Source organism: Ailuropoda melanoleuca, chromosome 2 (genome assembly GCF_002007445.2).
Source record: "Ailuropoda melanoleuca isolate Jingjing chromosome 2, ASM200744v2, whole genome shotgun sequence".
Taxonomy (NCBI): Eukaryota; Metazoa; Chordata; class Mammalia; order Carnivora; family Ursidae; genus Ailuropoda; species Ailuropoda melanoleuca.
The window spans coordinates 99,948,580-99,957,719 of record NC_048219.1 but is presented as its reverse complement, the minus strand read 5'-3'; the positions used below and the strand labels follow the sequence as shown (position 1 = coordinate 99,957,719).

Below are 9,140 nucleotides of genomic sequence, written 5' to 3'. Positions count from 1 at the left end.
CCTCTGAGCCTCCGCCTAACGGCCTCTCCAGCCGTCTGGTGTCCCCCCAGCTGTGTGGTTCCTAACCTCAGGAGCACTTTGGTTCCTTCAGTGCTGTCCCCCTCCTTCCCCACACAGTACCTCTGTCTGGGTTGGTCTCTCCTTCCCAGCCCTCATCTCAGGTATTAGAGCTCCTCCTGCAGGAGCACCTAGCAACCTGAGTCCCGAACGTTCCCCAGTCACACCTGTCTCACACCCTGTACCTCTCCCCAGCCCTCAGTGCTAAGTAAGTAGGTTGCCAGGCAGTTAGTGCTTAGCCTCCCCTCTGCTGGAACGTACTGGCTGCAAGGGCAGGGTGGTGTGTCTTGTTCACTGCTGTGGACTGAGGCTTTCCATCACATTTTTGAAGAAACAAACAAGGCTCCACCCGAAGCTACAGCCGCAGGCCCGGCTCCCTGGAGTCTGAGCCATGACAGCCCCGCTGGCTGCGCACGTGGGTGAGGCCGTCCAAATCCTATGTGACCCTGGCCTGTCTTCCCAACTTGGGACTTTGCAAGGGCAGGGCCTGGCCCGCATCTGGGATTGCTGTTCCGGTGGGGGAAACAGGACATTTCTGGTCACTTCCTGCAGAACACAAATTACTGTTCAGGCCACCAGGGCCCCCCCCCAAGTTCTAGGATACGTGGTGCCCCCACAGGTGGACTTAGGGGTTGATCCCAGAAAGATTCAAAAACACGCTCCAGGGCTTCAAGGACGGGCCAGGGGGCAGGCAGTTAGCCTGTATGCGCTGTGTCTTTCCTCCGATGCCTGCTGCGTGCCTCAGTGGTAAGCACTCTGCCCTGTGTCCCAGGAGAACGTTCTGTGTCGTGTGCCCCCCCCACCACGTTCATGGTTCTCTCACCCCAGAACTATCCTGCACGGGCTCCAAACTAGGCTAATGGACCGAGGGCTATGTCAACACATACAGATCCCTTCCCTGCCCCTTCCCCTTGCATGCACACGCACGTGCAGACACAGCCAGAATACAGGAAAGGGGCTCCCCGAATCGTCATGCCATCATTGACTCTGCCCATTGCTGAGCCTAGCAGGCCCCACTGCCTCATCTGGGAGCCACAGCACTATGCCCCTGCGGCCGTGCCTGTAGCTGGCGCGTACACATGGAACCCACGTCCCCAGGCGGGCATATATCCCAGGCCAGGGCTGAAACGTGTGGGTCCTCACCCAGTGAGGCCTCCTGCCCACTGCAGCCCTACAGTAATGTCCAGAGGGCCTTTATTGTGCGCCAGACACTGTGCTAGGTTCCTAGAATCTTTATTCACTTCTCCCCAAATTGGAACAGGTTGTTGGTTATTTCAATTTTACAGGCAAGGAAATAGCACAGAAAGGTGAAGAAACGGCCCCCAAACCATAGAGGTTTGAAAGTGACAGAACAAGGATTTGAAGCCAGCACCCTTGTTCCAGATCCCTTTTGTGAGGCCTTCATTTACACTGTCCTGTTAATCCTGAGGGTTTCATCACAGAAACTTTTACTGTGGCCTCTACAGCCTTTCTCCCCGGCTGGTTAGAGGTGACTTTCCGGCCTCACCTCTCATTAGGAAAAAATGGTCACTGAGCAGATCTTTCTGGAATGTCCAGGGGAAACCCCTTCAGCTAACTGAAGAGTCTTACCAGATTCGGTGCTGAGGTGGGAATGGGATGGAAGGGCCAAGTGTTACAGAGCCCTCAGGCCCCAACTGAGGACAAAGTTATCTTAGGAACCAAAGAGAGGACACAGACTGGGCGGCCAGCTGTGGGGTCAAACGCTGGTCCTACCAGTTTAGCAGAGTGACCTTGAACAAGTGATTTCACATTTCTGCCCTCAAGTTGTCTATTAAATGGGGATATGAACATGTAGCTTACAGTATTGTTTTCATAAAGCAAAATAAAGTTTGCAAAATGAGAAGCACAACAAGAGTATATCGTAAGCTTTCTTTTATTTTATTTTTGGTAATACTGACCTTTCTTTACTATTTACTGCATTTGACAGAAATTAACCTTTTAAAATTTTACCTGTGACACTTTTACTTAGTTCAATTGTGACATGTACCGTAGTGTAAATTAACCTCCATATTTTGTCAAAATACTGTCTTCGTTCTTTGATCATGTCACGTCTGCACGCACCCCCTCCCGTGCACGCACACCTAGAGCAGATATTTCAGCAGTGGGACCCGGGAGTAGGACGTCTGTTCAAAATCCCAGCAAAAAGGAATATACTATTTTTTTTTTTTTTGAGATTTTATTTGGGACACCTGGGTGGTTCAGTCCATTAAGTGTCCGCCTTCAGCTCAGGTCATGGTCCCAGGGTCATGGGATTGAGCCCCACGTCAGGCTTCTTGCTCCGCAGGGAGCCTGCTTCTTCCTGTGCCTGCCACTCCCCCTGGTTGTGTTCTCTCTCTCTCTCTCTCTCTCTCTCTGGCAAATAAATAAAATCTTTAAAGAAAAAAAGATTTGTAAGAGCACAGAAGCAGGTGTAGCAGCAGGCAGAGGGAGAGGGAGAAGCAGACTCCCCACTGAGCAGGGAGCCCAATGCGGGACTCAATCCCACGACCCTGGGATCATGACCTGAGCCGAAGGGAGAGGCTTAACAGACTGAGCCATCTAGGTGCTTCTAGTGTAATCTCTTCTTGAAGACAAAGGTCTTGAACAGTTTAGCGTTTAGTATTCTCAGCACAACGATGCAATCTAGTTCACAAGGTATTTTAGCAGCTGTTAATCTGGGCAAGAATAGGGGCTTTTGAAAAATAAGGCTATAAGAAAACTTAGTGTTTTGGGGCTAAATTTTAATATAATGTGAAAGTTTGAAGTCTTACATTTTAAACAAATAAAACCCCCAAATTACTGATTGGTTCAAAATGGTTTTATGGAAAAAGTAACAAAATCTGTAATCAAAACATGCCACCGAGGGCAAAGGCTCCACCATTTTTGAGCAAAGCCTACAAAGAAAGGTCCCAAGGGTGACAGGGCAGGAGAGGGGCCCAGACATTTACAGCAGCAGGCATTTTTCTTCCTCTTCTTGACAGGAGTGGGGTGGAGAACCACTCCCATAGCTTTATCAAACACCGTCCGAGACCTGGCGCTGGGGGCCCTCCCTGTGTTTTACAGCGCCGATCTCCTTAGCCATGGTCAAACCCCGCGGTAGGTGATAGGAGTCGGCTTCTTCTGCAGATTCTCAATCGTGTCTTTGTCCCGCCTGAGATCAAGTTTAGTCCCCACTAAGATGATGTGGGTGTTGGGACGGTGGTGTCACACTAAAGGGCACCACTGTGCTCAAACATTTTTTGAATGATGCAGGGCTCCCAAGAGAAAAGCAAATGAAGAATACATCTGTTTGCAGATAGGGTAAGGGACTTCATCTGTCATAATCTTCTTGTCCAGCTCTATCCCATAAGCCCAGATTCGCTGGTTTTCCATCTACTATAACATTGGCAGAGTAGCTGTCAAAGACAGTGGGGATATATTCCCCAGGAAATGCATTGGTTATGAAACTGATCAGTAGGCAAGTTTTACCTACAGCTCGGTCTCCCACCACCACACACGTGATGACCCGCACGGGGCCCACTCATCGGGCCATGGCAGGTGGGTGGTCAGGGCACAGGGTGCCGGGACTGCTGTCCACACTGCCTTGCTCTCCACCGATGGGAAGATGGAGCCCAGCCTATATAGTAAGCATTTTTTTTAATAAAGATTTTATTTATTTATTTATTTATTTATTTATTTATTTATTTATTTATTTATTTATCTGAGAGTGAGAGTATGAGCCAGGGGAGTGGCAGAGGTGGAGGGAGAGGGACAAGCAGGCTTGTGCAGAGCCCAAGGGGGGCCCAATCCCACAGATCCCACAATGCTGAGGTCATGACCCCAGCCAAACTCAAGAGTTGGACAGCCAACCAACTGAGGCACCGAGGAGCCCTGGTATAGTAAGCTTTAAAACAAGCTTGGTTTCCTAAATTTCTGTGCTTTTAAATGGGACAGGTACCAGGGTGTTCAAGGTCTTGGAGCTGCTGCCCAAATACCAGCAATTCCTTGAGACTGGAAACCTCCCAGGGAACTCACTCTGCCTAATACAGGTCTGTGTTCATAGCTTTTCAAAGTCCCAATTAGGGCAGGTCCTTAGCTGTCTCAGTTGCTATCAGTTGACAACTTTTGGGAAATTCCTTGGCAGCACCTGAGAGCAGAGCACCCAAGTGAGCCTAGGGGTAGATACCAGGCCAAAGAAGAGGGCATGAAAATGGGAGATAGTCGTTTATACCTACCTACTGGTAATTTTAAAATATTAATGCCGCCAGTGTTAGGGTGGTTGTGGTAAAATTGGTACATGTGCATATGCTTGTAGTGGACAGCCTCCAAGATGGCCCCCGACGATCCCCACTCCTGGCGCTCTTGGCCTTATGTCAGCCTCTCCCCTTGCTCCCCTTGTTCAAAACAATAGGATACAGCAACGTTAAGGGGGTATCACTTCTGTGATTAAGTTACAAAATGTCATAACTTCCATCTTGCTAGCAGACTCTTGTTTTCTCAGATGCATGCTTTGATAAAGCAAGTTGCCATGTTGGAGAGGCCCACATAGCAAGGAAAGAAGGGCAGCCTGACCAACAGCTGGCTACGAACTGAGGCCCTCAGTCCGACAGCACATGAGGAACTGAATCTTGACAACAACCGAGTGAGCTTGGAAGATGATCCATCCCCGGTCACGCTTTCAGAAGAGACCACAACCTCAGAGCCGACGCCTTCACTGTAACCTGTGACAGACGCTGAAACAAAGGACACAGCTAAGCTGTTCTTGGATCGTGACCCACACAGAAGCAGTGAGACAATAAATGTGGGCTGTGTTAATCACAGTTTTATGGTCATTCTTTGTGCAGCAATAGATAACTAATGTACACGATTAATTGACATAATGTTTTTATTTTTATTCATTTATTTTTTTAAAAGATTTTATTTATTTATTTGACACAGAGAGACAGCCAGCAAGAGAGGGAACACAAGCAGGGGGAGTGGGAGAGGAAGGAAGCAGGCTCCCAGCAGAGGAGCCCAACGTGGGGCTCGATCCCAGAACGCCAGGATCACACTCTGAGCCGAAGGCAGACGCTTAACAATTGAGCCACCCAGGCGCTCCTGACATAATGTTTTTAGAAAGCAATTTGGCAATACTTGATGTAAGCACAAAGCTTTATCTTTTGGTCCAGNCTCTGAGCCGAAGGCAGACGCTTAACAATTGAGCCACCCAGGCGCCCCTGACATAATGTTTTTAGAAAGCAATTTGGCAATACTTGATGTAAGCACAAAGCTTTATCTTTTGGTCCAGTAACGTGAAACCTAGAAACTTATCCTAGAGCTATAACCCAACAGAAACCAAATAGCATATGCCCAAAGATGTAAGAGCATTCGCTGTAGTAATTTTTTAAAAAAAATCAAAATAAGGGAAATGTTGAACAGCAATGACTTAGGAAATTGTGGTACATCCATCTGCTGAATATTGTTTGGTCACCAAAAAGTGTAATTACAAAGATTCAGAGAGAAATGTAGAAATATTAGTTATACATATCAAATCTTTACAAAATGTGAAGTATGACGTGCATGGTGATTGCAAGACTGTCGCCATGGTAAGACCTGTAGGGAAATTCACACACTTGAAAGTAAATCTGGGTGGCTTAGTCAGTTAAGCATCTGCCTTTGGCTCAGGTCATGATCCCAGGGTTCTGGGATCAAATCCCACGTCAGGGTCCCCGCTTAGCGGGGAGTCTGCTTCTCCCTCTGCCTCTGCCCCTCACCCCCGCTTGTGCTCTCTCTCTCTCTCTCTGTCTCTCTCACTATCTCAAATAAATAAAATCTTTAAAAAAATAAAATAAAATAGGGGCGCCTGGGTGGCTCAGTCATTAAGCATCTGCCTTCGGCTCAGGGTGTGATCCCAGCGTTCTGGGATCGAGCCCCGCAGTATCAGGCTTCTCCGCTGGGAGCCTGCTTCTTCCTCTCCCACTCCCCCTGCTTGTGTTCCCTCTCTCGCTGGCTGTCTCTCTCTCAAATAAATAAATAAAATCTTAAAAAAAATTTTTAAAAATAAAATAAAATAAATAAAAAAGAAAGTAAATCTGTTCTGGTGGAATTTTGAAAGACTATGCATTCGGTATATGTAAGGACTGACTGCTGTATGTATTTATACATATGTATGAAGGCTTACTCAGAGGGGCCCACAGGCCTGCTCCCTCTCCCTGCATCAAGGTGACAGATCCTGGCATCACTGCTTTTGGCTCTGTATGCTTGTGGTGTGGCCAACCTTCTGTCTGTCAGTTGCCGGGGCCGTCATGAAAATGTGCCGCTCAGATCTGCGGGGAGCAGAACTGACTGACGGCCGCAGCTGTTGTTTCTCCAGACCCACCACCCCGTTCTCACTGAGGCCATGCTTCTCGCGGGCTGCTTTCAGCCAGTGGCTGGTCTGGTGGCAGTACTAAGGCAGGCCTGGTCCAAGGACTGGGGGGACTCCTCCAGTGGGTGACTGTGGCTCCAGGACTACACCGTGGCCTGGGCAGGTCTTTCTCAGGGCTGCTCTGAAGTCTGACACCCTGCCTTGCCAGTCCTCCTCCATTCCCCACTCCTTTCCAGGTATTAGACCCACGAAGTGGTCTGAAGCCTCTCCCCAGCTTCTCTGCCCAACCCCTTTGCCCTTCACAGGCGTTTCCTTGGACACACGCAATCCTGTCTCCGTTTCTATTTCCCAGAGGACCTGAACTACCAAGGTTAGTCCTCGCTTCAGGTGCACTGTGAAGTCCTGGGGAGCTTGCAGTCCTGCAGAACAGACTGTAGGACAAGTCATGGGGAGATCCATGCAGGGAAGACCTGAGGACCCGCTTGTTGACCCCTCAGTTTTTCATATAGGCAGAGCAATTTTATTTTAATTGTGCCAAGTTACTATGTAGGAAATTTAAATGCAACAGTATGGTAAAAATAGCAGAAAATCGAAAAATCTAAAAAGGAAGTAGGCATAAAGCATGAGAATTCCACATTCATTAATGTTTCATCTTCAGTTCTGATTGACACTCGATGCTCGCAGATTTCAAAACAAACTTTGAAGTCATGATGACTATTCAGAAGAGATCTCAGGGGCGCCTGGGTGGCACAGTGGTTGGGTGTCTGCCTTCAGCTCAGGGTGTGATCCCGGCGTTCTGGGATCGAGCCCCACATCAGGCTCCTCTGCTATGAGCCTGCTTCTTCCTCTCCCACTCCCCTGCTTGTGTTCCCTCTCTCGCTGGCTGTCTCTATCTCTGTCGAATAAATAAATAAAATCTTTAAAAAAAAAAAAAAGAAGAGATCTCAGCACCAGCATAAGATCCGTAGATTCAGGTGGCTTGCAGTTCACTTGTTCGTGACTTACGTAGCGTGTTCTAGAGATGTTCCAGGTCAGGTCACAGAGTTGAGGAAAGAAGTACCTTCCTGTAATTAGAAAGGGCCCCCTGAATCACACTCAGGTTAAGACTGCCAATGTATAAAGGGCCCAAAAACTGTCACAATTTTTATAAAGGAACATAATTTTTATAAAGAACATAATTTTTATAAAGAAAATGAGTTGGGGCACCTGGGTGGCTCAGTCCATTAAGCGTCAGACTCTTGATCTCAGCTCAGATCTTGACCTCAGGGTCGTGAGTTCAAGCCCCGCACTGGAGCCTACTTAAAAGAAACAAAAAACAAATGTAAGCTTCTGTTTCCTATTTTAATTACTGAAATCTCTAACAATGACAAACTGTCACCTGTGACAGTAAATGTAGACAGTCATTCAATCAGACATCTTAGAACACAATTAGCAATCTGACGTAACGGAAAATGATGGAAAATATGATGCGATTCCACACCGGTTCTTTTTGTCATTTTACAAACACATCATGTTAATGTCAGACCGAGGCACAAAATGTTTAGCACATAAACCAGTTTTCTTTCTTTCTTTTTTTTTAAAAGATTTTATTTATCTGTCAGAGAGAAAGAGAGAGCAAGAGCACAAGCAGGGGGAGCAGCAGGCAGAGGGAGAAACAGGCTCCCCACTGAGCAATGAGCCCGATGCAGGGTTCGATCCCAGGACCCTGAGTTCATGACCTGAGCCGAAGGCAGACGCTTAACTGACTGCGCCACCCAGGCGTCCCTAAACCACTTTTCTTTTAAGAGCCAGCATTTTATTTTAGTCTTTTATCTTACTTTGTACCCAGTACTCTATCCTACTAGAGGCTATTTAACTTAATCAACAAATCAAAAATGCTTTCTGACTAGATTTACAGGGGACAGAAACCCTTATATCATCAAACTTCATAATCAAAAGTACAATAATAGGGTTGCCTGGGTGGCTCTGTTGGTTAAGTGTCTGCCTTCAGCTCAGGTTATGATCTCAGGGTCCTGGGATCGAGTCCCGCTTCGGGCTCCTTGCTGAGTGGGGAGTCTGCTTCTCCCTCTGCCTGCCACTCCCCCCTGCTTGTGCTCTCTCTGTGTGTCAAATAAATAAATAAAATCTTTTTTTTTTTAAAGTACAATCATAAAGATGAAAATGCCTCCTGTTTCTTTTAGAAAATAGTACTTTACGAGCCTGCTGCATCTTGAATGCCTTCACTACTATTGCCTGGCAATGAACAGTTGATAGAACAAAGAACTGTTAACTTGAATTATGATAGCTCATCCCTCAGAGTTTAATCTAAAAATGAAGTTTCTACAGAAGCAGGAACTATTTGAACATGGGGGGAAAAATCCCTCATTCGAACCTCTTTGAAGTGGTAATGGCTGCAAATTTGCAGCATTTAGACAGCTATGCTGTCAACTCTGTCTTAGGAACTGAGATGAAGACACCTATTGAGCAGAAGAAAATGGACATTTCCTTCCGAATGTTAGCCAAATTTCTGATAATCAGAGATTTCAAAGCAAATATGGCACATAATATCTCAAACGTAAAAGAGGATGGAGGGCCCGGGGACACCTGGCTGGCTCTGTTGAAGAGTATGAGTCTATTGATCTCAGGGTCATGAGTTCAGGCCCCATGTTGGGTGTAGAGATTACTTAAAATAAATAAATGAACAAATAAATACACAAACTTTTTAAAAAAAGATGGAAAGCCTAGAGAATTTTTGATTACCTAAATATTAAAAAAAAAA

The 9,140-nt window shown here is 46.7% G+C and overlaps 1 pseudogene; it reads right to left on the bottom strand.

Moving 5' to 3' along the window:
* Positions 1 to 2,626: 2,626 nt before the first annotated feature.
* The window catches only part of LOC100483746, an 8,726-nt pseudogene continuing 2,212 nt past the window's right edge, over positions 2,627 to 9,140 (bottom strand).